This window comes from Acinonyx jubatus, chromosome A3, assembly GCF_027475565.1.
Source record: "Acinonyx jubatus isolate Ajub_Pintada_27869175 chromosome A3, VMU_Ajub_asm_v1.0, whole genome shotgun sequence".
In the NCBI taxonomy this organism is placed as follows: Eukaryota; Metazoa; Chordata; class Mammalia; order Carnivora; family Felidae; genus Acinonyx; species Acinonyx jubatus.
Genome location: NC_069388.1, coordinates 34,348,148 through 34,360,675, shown reverse-complemented (window position 1 = coordinate 34,360,675; position 12,528 = coordinate 34,348,148). Strand labels below are relative to the sequence as shown.

Sequence of the window (12,528 nt, the reverse complement as noted above, 5' to 3'; positions counted from 1 at the left end):
CATTTTTCAAACCAAGGGATGGGTTTCAGAGTGACAGAATGGCTGACAGGCCACAGAGGGAACAGAGAGGCAGCCTGGACATCAACAACCATGGGGTGCTGCTAGCTTGTGTAGGCCGGAGGGATAAGGGAAGGAAGTGGGGTTTTGAAAGCCAGGAGACTGGGCCCAACTGGCCAAGACTAGAACAGCAGCATAGATTGCTGTGGAAGAGCCGGAGGGCAGTCTGGTGGGGGCAGAAGCTGGGCAAGAGACACACAGCTGTTCCTAGAGATACCAAATAAACAGAGAGAAACAAGGAGAGATACCCTTCTGTCTCCCCTTGCACACCAGGCAGCCAGGGAGCTCAGGAAACATGGTGCCCTGTAGTATGGAGAACAGGAGATGGTCAAGAGTAGATCTAAGAACAACTCTTGTGTTTGAGCAGCCCGAAAATACAGCCTAAACATCAACTGGCAATGAGGTAGTATAGAGAAACACTCTGAAAATAAAATACAAAGCAGATCTGTCAAAACCTACTTTCATGGCAGGCCCACGACCTACATCCTCAGCAGCCCCCAAGCAAACAATAACAGCAATAATGACTCACTTACACGGCCCCTTACAAGGCGCACTGCTTAATTACTGCACAGTTCAATCACTGTAGTCTGAAAAAAAATGATGCTGAGAAGTTTCAGTGATTCTGTTCAGTAAATCTGGGGAATAGATGCAACATTCTGAAAGCATTTCCATCATAAAAATAGCAAGTTTACTGGACAATGCTTAAATGGGTAGAATTTCATGATCAAGATTTTACTTACGTAGAATGAATTGTTCCCCGCCACTGTGAGCTAAATTAGGTGTTAATGTAGCTCTATTCTGGAAGGCTAGATATGCCTTCACGATTTTATCTGCTGTCTGACAAAGTAGGAGCCAGAACACAAATTCTTTCCTCTCTTCTCAGAAGTCCTCTGCTGACTTCTGTCTGATGCAGCAGAAATTCTTGGGGGGAGGGAGGGAGGCGGAAGAGAGAAAAACTCCTAAAATGAAAACACATTACCAGGAATCTCCAAGACTCTTCCGCAGCACAAACAGTAACACAGGAGTGATACAAAGATTAGCATGGACCCTGTGCAAACTTGTGAAGCATTCCATATTTTGCTCTTCTTTTCTCATGTTCACAGGTGGGAAACAGGCTCTGATAAGTGAAATGACTTATCCAATCGAGGGCCCCTTCCCACTTCAAATTTTTCTTCCATCTCCAACTTTTCCTCCAAAAATATGGATCCCCAGTCACAATAGTCAGCAACCACTCAGGGTTTAAGTATCCACTTTGCCCCTCTGAAGACCTCTAACATCTATTTTAAAAATTATTTATGCTCTAGTCCCTCCAGAAGAAATGTTATTTGTTCATAAAGATTGTGAAGAAATGTTGGTCCCTTCCAACCCTATTTTGCCTTGCCCCTCCCCCCCCAATAAAAAAAGCTACTTTGAGGTAATTAAAACCCAAATAGCTTGAGGGAGGATCTGGGTTCAAGGCTCAGCTTTGCTTCTAGGTAGCTGTGTGGATTTAGTTTGGTCAATTAACCTCTCTGGGCCTCTGTTTCCTCATTTCCAACATGATGCAACCAGAAGGAGCTAATAATGTCCACAATCCTTTCAGCCCTGAAATGATTCCACAGAAAGATAATAAAAGTCCTGTGCAGAACCAGATGAACTCTCACTTGACATGGCCTGGACATCTGCTGGGGAGACTGCTTATCAAAATTAAAAGTACAATCTGTGGCCATGGCATTGAGAAACAATCTGACCTCATTCCTTGCTCTCAGTTGACAGTGATCTCACCCAGCAATTCTCAAGTTGGGTTCTCAGGTAGTCTGATTGCCAAAAGAGCGTGATTATTCTCCCTTCCTGTATCTACACCTTCTGCCATGTAACCTTGTAGTGCCCTCCCACTCTGGGACCGGTCATGTGACCTGTTCTGGTCAACAAGATATCAGCAAACATCATACAAGCAAATGCTTGAAAAGTGCATATACACTGGGCTATTTCTCATTCTTGCTCCTTTGTCATGGCCAGGAGAACATGCTAGGTCTAGTGTGCTTGATGATGAGAGACCTATGTAGCAGAGATGAGTCATCTGAGTCTCCCTAAAGCCATCCTAGATCAGTCAACAGCCAGCTGAGCCTCCAGACATGGGAGCAAAGACAGCTAATATCAGAGGAGCTACATGCCCAACCCACAGCTGACCACAGACATGTGAGATTAGCTGAACCCCCAACTTGTAAGCTAAATACATTTTTACTATTGTGTTCTACTGAGGTTTTATATTTTGTAGTTCCTTGTTACACAGCATTATTGTGGCAGTAGATAACTGATACACATTCTTTGGATATCAGATGGAATGGAATGACTGTTTCCAGATCAAAGGTTCTTTAGTGATGAAACAAGTCTGGGATACACTGCATACCTAAAATTTATATTAGCGGTTCATAACACGCAATTAATGCCTTTAAGGCTCTAAGTGGTCCCACAGTAAATAAATGTATTTAACTTTGTCTAATTCATGTTTTCCCCAACATATTTTACCACAAGTGTGATGTGCTAAGAAAATCCCCACCCCCACCCCAGTCTCAGATCCCACATCTGGATTGAGCTTCTATCCACCCTTCTTGCTAGTTATTAGGCCACATATTTTATGGTCTCTTCCAAGACAGTTAACGAACACTTCAAAAACAAAACAATAAACAAAACAAGAACCTAAAGGCACTTCGAAATCATGAAAGCTTTTATTGTTTATATCCAAAGTCTAATGAAAAATAAGGGGAATGTTCCAAAAATATCTGAAACCCATATATCCTTAGTCTAATATCAACTTTCTCATGATTCAAACTTTAACAAAAGCCTAATGCTGACCTGCCATTGAACATTCTTCAGAGGCTCCCCTATCATGGTTCACAAGCCTTTGATAATCTCTTCCTCCCCTCTATCACTTTTCTTTCTTACCCCTACTCTCAGGTGTACATACTATCCATGAACTACTTTCAATTTCATCACATGGGCCATGAGCCAGTGCTCTGCAAGTCTCCAGAATTTGGTGTTATTTGATGTGAACTTGAACTGTGCAGCTTTGAAATAATATGCTATAATAGCAATCATATGGTGTCTCGTTAATTTGAATTAATGTTAAATCCACACAAAACATTAACATTCTTGGAGATTTATCATTTCGAAGCTGGCTGGACCTAGGGAACGCTAAACTCTGTTTACAGAGTGGCCACAGGGTGGCGCCACATTAGCTGATAACCAGAAATACCCACCATCTTTTGTCAGGATTATTCTTGAATTATGAGAGTTCTGAATTTGCAAAGACTTCAGAAACACAACCCTCACATAAAATGTGACCTCTAGAAGGTGGAGTTTCTTCTGCTAGAGACTCCTCCTTATCTCTTCACCACACCCAAGGCCAAACACACAGAATTAATCCAGCTAACTTCAATTCATCCTTCATGCATCAATGGAGACAGCACTTCTGCCTGGAAAATTTCGCCGAAACACCCAAGAACAGATGGCAAGACCCTACCATAATAGAATTTACGTGATAATATACAAATGCCTATCACTGGATCTAGATTGCTTCATGGAAAAGATCCCAGCTTATTCCATCTTAGATCCAGAGCCCAATATAATGCCAATGAATATCGCATGGGCTCATGTGTGGATGCATGAGTGGAGAAATGAACAAGCAGGATGGGCCACTGAATACAAAAGGCTGATTTTTTCTGTATCCTCTCTCATCCTTTCCTCTGCCCAACATCAAGGAAAGATAATTACAAACACTAGGCAATAGCTGAGGAAAGAAGGTAAAAAAGAACGTTGATAACCATCATCAGCTAGATTAAGACTGATCATTATGAATCTAGAATTAATACAGACCCACATTGTTTGAAGTGAAGGCATTTGTCAAAAATATAAATAATCAGAAGAAAAAAAAAAGTAGGATGCAGTAGTGCCTTTCTCTTCCTGCTCACAGAACATCTGAAGATGTAACTTTCACTTTTTGAAGATAAACAGTTTATTAACCCATTTGTTGAAAGTGAAGGACTCATTCCAAGAACTGCACTATATAATGAAGGTGACTTCTCTGATGTAGCAAACGAAGATGCAGGAGAGAGCTTTCATTGGGTCAGATTTCCTGCTTCCCATCACAAAACTCTCCAGATATTTTGTTTCTCATTCACTTTCACCTTGGACACCAAGTTCATGAGCTTTGTTACTCCATGAGTTGTCCTCTTCAATGGGGGCAGAAATTAATGCAGACACAGATAAGAAACTTTGAAGTCAATAAAAAAGTCTTGTCTCTGATGATTCTTCTCACATGGCTTTCTACTTCAGACCAAATACCCACTATTCCTCTGGCACTTTTAGGCAGAGCTTGGAAAATAGCTCTGCCATTGATTTAAACATCCTGCCAACTGACACCATTCAGTAATCTTAGGGAATGTCACATGGATGATCTTTTGGCCGTGTGTGTATACAGCCTTGTTCTCTGGGCTTTCATTTCATTTGAACTTTCTTTTGACTCCTTATAGACCCTATATTTAAAACAAGGGATGTACAGTATTGTCACAAGCTAGAAATATCCAAAGCAATTTTCCATGGATTGTTTTAACCCTCAAGTTAGGCAAAGTCATAATCTGCTGTTGCTGTTTATCAAGTTCCTTTGTGCTATTTTCCCTACTGTCTGAACTCTTAAATAGTCCCACCTAAAAATATAAATAAGAACCTGGCCATTTAGTTCTGTCATAAACTGAATCAATGGTGGCAATAAGGAACACCCTAGTGGATTCTCCCAAATCTCAACATTAAAGATGTGTTAACAGCCCAGCTTCTTGGAGCAGCTCTGTCCTTTGGAAGCCTGTTAAACTTTCAAGAATTCATTTCTGCCTCCTACACCCTGTTTTTCTGCATGCATTCTTTCAAAAGACATCTGCATCCCCTGGGAAGAGATGAAAGTGATATCAAATAAAACAAAAAGCGAACTTCAGAGGCACTTTTCAAGCAAGTGCTCCCAAATAAAGAGTCATTTCGTTACTTTATTCTTCCCTTTCTCTCTTTAACCGCCCCCTAACTTTAAACCACTCAAGTTTTTTTTTTTTTTTTACTCTCTCTCTTTTTTTAATAAAAAGCACCAACCAGGTAACCAAATCCAGATCCCCTTTGCAGAAGGGAGGTCAGGCAGCTGCTTCCCAGAGACCACGAACCATTGCCACCAGGACTCCCACAAGGCACAACCTAATCCACCCTGAGCTTCTTGCCAATGCTGTTCCTTAATTGGCCATGAGTACGGTCAGCCCCAGCAATTTCTGCACCCTGTATAGCATAATCTCCTAAAACATCAGCAGAGCATTTAAGGGCCAACTTTTTAAATAGCATCCAATTAATAATTGTAGTAATAATGAAAGAAATGCCAAACTGCCATGTGACTTCTGAAGCCTAAAGTGGAAGCTCAGCTAAATGAAGCAAAACTATTCTTCTACACCCCTCCCCCCTTCACTTTTCAAAAAGCCCATCTAGCAGAGGAAATTTCTGAAACTAGATAATGCAAAACGTTAAGATTTCCTATTTCTGGTTCCATGCACTTGGTCAACATTTATTGATATCCCTGGATATAGAGATAAAAGTGACTGACAACCAATCTCAAGATTCAAAAACAGAAGCTGCTAGCAGAATTTGTTCATTCATTTAACAAAGGATTACTGGGTACCAAGCACTGAGAACGCCACAGTGAACAATATGGACAGAAATCCCTATTCCCATGCAACTTCCATTCTGGGGTAGACCAACAATACCCAAATAAGTACATAGTCTGGACACCAGGAGATACTGAAGCCTACAGAGGAAAGAGGCAAAAGTAGAGAAAGGGGACCAGAGTCCCCATTAAACAGGAGGGTAAAGGAAGGGCCCTACCATTAAAACCCTACCATTAAACAGGAGGGTAAAGGAAGGGCCCAGTCAGCAAAGATTTGAAGGAAGTAAGGGAACATGTCCTACAGACCTACAGATACAGAGAAGAGCTTCCCAGGCAAAGGGAGAGCACAGAGGTCCTAAGGGAGATGTGTCTGGGGGTGTGTGAGGAACGGCAGCTGGCAAGGGTGGCCAGCATGGAGTGGATAAGGGAGAGTAGTAATGGATGATGTCACAGATAAGATGGAAGGGGTCACGCCAGGCCTTGAAGGCCATTATAAGGGCTATAGCCTATGCTTCGAATGACGTAGGAAGCCACTGTAGGCTAGAAGCAGAGCAATGGGACCTGACTTCTATTAAGAGGATCACTTACTTGGGTTGCGGTCTTGAGAATGGACTGCAGGTGGGCAAGGACATAAGCAAGGAGACCAGCTTGGAGTCTACGGCACAATCCAGGTGAAGGAGGATGATGATGGCACCAGAAGTAGTGATGAAGGGAACAGAATCGGATTATATTTGAGATATGTTTTGAATTCAGAACAAACAATTTACTGATGAACTGGATTTCAGTATTTGAAGGTAAAGTTTTATATTTTCTGAGTTAAAATGCCCAAAGCCCAAATCTGTGTTCACTGCGTTTATTTACTCCAACAGGTCTGATGATGCACTAATTGCTATCTCCAGTCTTTATCTTTCAACTGACCCACAGTTACCTGCCCCAGCTTCCAGGACACTGCATTCCTCTGGTCCACTCAACCTCAGCATGACCATCTACTCCCAGCCGTGGTCTTGGTTCCATTCATTCAGGGTTGGCGTCCCTTTGTTTCTTCCCTCTTTTGTCTTCCCCACTGTGAATCCAGATATGAAACTCTACCAGTTCTTCCTCTGACCCTATTTTGTGCACTTCCCTCCCTCTCAGTTCCTATTGCCAGCCCTCGGGTGCCAACCCCTACGATCTCGCAGGTAGCCTTGCTGGTTCCAAGCTCTCTCTCACCAAAACCACCCTGCTGGCTGTCGTCAAAATAATATTCCGAAAGTACGGGTTTTATGATGTGACTTACCCTGACTACAAGGGTTCAATCCCTGTACCCTGGCCTCTAAGGGTCTCACCCAATGGCTATAGATCTTGCCATATTCCTTTGTTCTCTGATCTCTGGTCCCTACCAACAGGAATTCGACTGCCTCTGGAGTGTGAAGAGACATTCTTGCTCATTCTTGCACTTTTTAAAAAAAATATTTTTGAAGGGGGGGGGTGCAGAGAAAGGGAGACACAGAATCCGAAGCAGGCTCCAGGCTCTGAGTTCTCAGCACACAGCCTGACGTGGGGCTCGAACTCACAAACCACGAGATCATGACCTGAGCCAAAGTCAGACACTTAACCAACTGAGCCACCCAGACACCTCTCCTTCTTGCACTTTTAACTTTCATACGTGCGCTTTCCCAGCCAATAATGCCCTCTCTCTCCCTTTTCTGTGCAACCTTTCTTAAATCTTCTCGTCCGTGGACACTAGCTCAAATTCTGCCCCCTCTATAAAAATGCCCCTAACTAATCCAGCTCCTATCCAGGTCCTATCACAACCCTTTTATTAGGACCTCATGTCTCAGATACATGCCCTATGTCCTGGATAGGAGTAAACTTCAAGGTCATACACCAACTTGTATCTGTTTTCACACCTCTATTGATACATATACATAGTGTTCAATGTGTATTTACTGAATTCAATTATTCGAGTGAAATAAATTAGCTGAGACAATATTCTCCTACTCTTTATCTCAATCTCTGAACGTGGGGAATTGAAAAGCCCTAGAATTCAAAGGACAGAATCTTTGACTAAAAGTGTCTGTTATTTCTTACTCTCTCTGTTTTTCTTCTGCCATGTTGATCATTCCACTAACTTGTTCTTAGATACTGTGCCCCCAAAGAACTGGACGAGAAGTTACGGCTGGGGTTATCTTGTGGAGATTACACTCATAGGCACATCATATCCCAAGTGATAATCTCACCGATCTCTGACTTATAATCAAACGAGATCCTGGCTTCATGGGAGAGTAAATAGGAATGGAATGAGCAGTTCTAGTCCCAGTCACAAAATATGGCCATCACTGAGCTCTCTGGGTATAGAACTAGGGCCACATGGTGGCAGAAGCAAAAAGAAAATGAAGTTGGCGTGTAATCAGACACATAGGGTCTATTTCTGGGCAGGAATTCCTGCTGCATCTCAGAAACTACCATGTAGCCTCCACCAGTATGTTCTTAATGACAGGGCTTCACTGACTCATAAATCACTACTGCAGGGGGACTCCCTGAGAAATTACATCCTTTTAGTCCCCAAAACAGGCTACTCTTAACTTCTCTCATCAAGATAAAGATTCTCTCCCTTTTTAATCCTTACTTCTTCAAGGTAACCACCTCCCATTTTTAATGCATGCAAACAACAAATAACTTGCCAGGACCTAATGTGAGCCATGTGCGGCCACTGTGGCCCTGAGGAAGACAGACACATTCCTTTACCTTCTGGCATCTACAGTGGGAGGCAGATGGTGATCAAGTAGCCACACAGGCATAAAATCACAAACTAGAATTAGTGCAACGAAGGAAACAGAGATGGAACAGAGGATGAGACTTAATCCAAAGGGTTCCATGCTCCCCTGAGGAAGTGATACTTGAGCTGAGATCTGAAGAGTAAACTAAACGTTAAATGACAGATGGGAGGAAAGAAGAGAGACTTCTTGTCACGGGGACATGGAAGGACACCAGGGCAGGAGGGAGAGTGGTGTACTGGAATAACTTCAAAAAAAAAGAAAAAAGGTGGAGGGGGGGGGGCAAAGCAGGGAGAGAATGGCTCAAGAAGTTAGAAGGCAGAGGTAGGTCAAGTAAAGCTTTGTGGAACACGGAAAGAAATCTCTAGCCTCAGAGAAATGAGCAGTCCCCAAGACTTCCTTCAAATCCTCGGTGTCCAATGGGATGCCTAGGTGGCTCAGTAAGTTAAGCATCTGACTTTGGCTCAGGTAATGATCTCACCGTTCATGAGTTCGAGCCCTGTGTCAGGCTCTGTGCTGACAGCTCAGCCTAGAGCCTCCTTCGGATTCTGTCTCCCTGTCTCTCTGCCCCTCCCCCACTCATGCTCTGTCTCTCTCTTTTTCTCAAAAATGAATAAACGTTAAAAAATAAAATAAAATAATTCTTGGTGTCCAAATGTCCTCTACTCACCTGCCACTGCCTACTCTGACCACAGTTCCTTAGTGAAAACCCACCCCCCACCCCCAGTCCCTCAAAGAAAAGACTTAGTAACATAAGGCCATTGGCTCTCTCAGATGACTGGACCACTAACAACCAATATGAATGTTTTCTTGGAGCATGTGAACTTTAGAGCATTTGAACTTGGGAGTTCTTAAGACACAGATGACACTACAGCCAAACGATGATGAACATGGAACTAAAAAGTTTCCATGAATAGTAAGAGTGGAGGGACATGTTAGTCATGTTGAACTATGTGAAAAAACAAAAACAAACAAACAAACAAAAACCCTGAGTGTAAATTGTCACTCTTCCCATTTACAGGTCAAGTCTATTTCCCCTCTCCGGGAAGCTGGCCCCATGACTGCTTTGACCAATAGAATGCAGTGGGAGCAGTCAGCTGGGATTTCTGCGGCCTAGCCTTAAGGGCCCTGGCAATTTCTGCTTTTGCACATTTGTAACGCTCCTTCCTCAGAGCCAGCCTCCATGCTGTGGGAAGCCCAAGCCCCACTGGCTGGCGCTACACAGAAGAGAACTGAGGTACTCCAGTTGGCATGCTGGCTGAACTCCCATCCTAGAGCCAACATCCTCTGCCTAACCTGGGAGAGAGTCACCCTGAGGATTCCAGTTCATCTGAGCCCTTGGATAACTGCAGCCCCAGCCAATACCACACAAAGCAGAAGAACTGCTCAGGAGAGCCCATTCAGCCCAGACTTCTGAGGGATACCAAACAGTGGTTTGTTGTTTGAAGCCAGTAAGTTCAGGCGTAATTGTTACAAAGCAAGAGATAACTAAAACAGATATACAGCAAGGTAGCGAGTAAGAGTAAGAAAGAGTAAAGCAGACATACAAAGAAAAGCAGAGACACAGCCCCTGTCTGACAGGGAGATCAAGCTTCATTCTGGACCTTCCCACCTGCATTCCTGACACTTCACTGGACTTTGTTCCTCTCTTTGTAATTCATGAAGCTCAATTTCTTGACAATAAAATGACCTTTAACATAACCAGTTTAAAGGATTTCTATCCACAAAGGTTTCTACCCTCACACCCATGTATTTTAGTCACCATTTTGCTCATGCTCTGCAAAGGAATTCTTGTTGATCTGTGTCTGACTTAGTAAGCAGCACTCAGAAATTCACTGTGTAGAACTGGTAAGTCTTCACCAACTACCTGCCTTAGGGTATCAAGATTACTTATTCCTAAAATTTTAGAGACTAGAATAATTAGAAGGAATAAGGTTCAAGTATCTCTTACGGTAAATAAAGGTGTCAGATATGTTCTACTGAACAGGTGACTGTAGACTACAGATGGTAATATAATCATTAGTAATTGAAAAGGTAATCCACGATATTTCCAAATAACCCACCATATTTCCATATTTCAGGTAATTCTAAAGCGATGCAAGGAGAGTCTATAGTGATAAATTTGGTTTAAGTGCCTACAAATCTGAGTAAAGGCACACACTGAGAGAAGGTATCAATGGGTCTGTCCCCTGACTCTGAGACACTCGCAAATTAAAAACACGCATTGCTCCGTATTTAGAACATGTGCTCCTTGAGGTCTAGCAATATGTTAAGGTTCTTAAAGTCATTATTTTTGTTTTGTTTTGCCTTCATTCCTTATGTTTTTAAAACGTATGTGCTGTCTATTATTTTAAGTGATGAGTGGTAAGGATTAGATAACTATTCTGTCCCTTGGCCTCGAGTCCAGGCACCTCTCCAAAGGCCACCAGCACTTGGCCAAATAATCCTATGCATCACTAATTCTCCAACCCACCAGGAAATTCCACACCTCTTTTCATACCATTCCTCCCCTTCTCTCCCTGGTAAGCCCACTATCATCCTTTAAGACCCAGCTCAATGTCACCTGCTCTATGAAGCATTATCCAACACTCACCAACCTCTCTGCCTTTTTCTGCCTGACTCAACTACACCCTCATTTAGGTACACACAATCTTCTGATATGCCTATAATACTTAAAATAGTTATCATAATTATTTGGTTGAACTTCTATTTTTCCAACTACATTGTGATTTCCTTGAAAGCGGTGATCAAATACTATTCATTATTAACTCCGTGGTGCTTAGCAAAGTGCCTAAATCACAAGGGGCCCTATGTAAATATGTACGGAGTGAGTGCTTTCTGCCATTATAGTGCCTTATTCGAAGCAGCCTGAAATGACTTTCACATGAGGTTTTTTTAAAAACTCTCCAAAAAATGGATTATAACCCATTAGAGGGATAAGAAATATAAGGAATTAAGAGGGAAAGATGTACTTATCTAAAATTAGAATACATGAGAGAATTCTGAAATTTCCAGATGGATAGATCCATTTCACCCTTCTGTTTGTGTGAATTACATATTATTCCACCTTATAGAGTCAAATACATTATAATTAACTGCACACATGGTCATAATAAGGTAGAACTTCTAATTTTCAATTCACTACTCAAACAGAGCTACCCATAGAGCAGACAAAAAAAAAAGATGATTAATTACAACCTAAGGCACCCCTCCAAAAATGTCTTCTTTAATAAGTACCCCTTCTTTTGTTAATGCATCCTACATGCTGAGTGTCCTTAGGGCTCAAGTACAATTTACACTTCATTATGTTATATCTTCATAACATCTCTGGCTGTTTCATCTCATCCAATTCTGTCTAGAGAGCAAAGTCTTCAAAGATGGTATCTCAGTCAGGGTCCTAGCTGGAAACAGATGGAACACTCACAGGACACAACTGAAGACATTTAATAAGGGATTATTTGAGGGTGGGGTGGAGGGAAGACAACCAGGGAATGTGAAGTGCCCTAAGCCTGAAGGGGTATGAGGACAGAGCTATAGGGACCCAGAGAAAGTAGAGGAACTATAGGAGAGGGCCATCTGACGGACCGTGGCTTCCAGAAGGGCCATAGAGACAGCCATCAGCCCAATGGCAAGAAGAGACCTGGAGGAATGAACAGGCCAACCTCATGGTCCTCCCCCTCCAATCTCCCGCAACAGCCACCAGCTGCATGAATGCGACCAGAAGCCAGAGGGCAGGGTAACCCACCAAGGCAGCACACGACATTCCCCCTGAGGGACAACAGCAGGCCAGAGAAAATGGAGAGTGGACCTGGAAGGGCAAACAGAGTAAAGCCAACACAGCCAGAATCCTCATCGGTACTTACTTCTCAGCCCCATCCTTCCCAGACTACAGCAGTAGGAGTATAGATGGAAAGAACAAAGAGCCAAGACATGGTGTCTGATAGAATCACATGGCATGCGCAAATGCTCCACTTACATCCATTCCCATTTCTTTCTGGGCATGCAGGAGTCACCTCTCCACATTCCGCTTGTGTTAGTCCCCAA

The 12,528-nt window shown here is 42.8% G+C and overlaps 1 protein-coding gene across 16 annotated transcripts in view; it reads right to left on the bottom strand.

Annotated features, from left to right (window-relative positions):
* The window catches only part of PLCB4 (phospholipase C beta 4), a 415,996-nt gene that overhangs the window by 323,924 nt on the left and 79,544 nt on the right, over nucleotides 1–12,528 (bottom strand). The window lies entirely within an intron of this gene.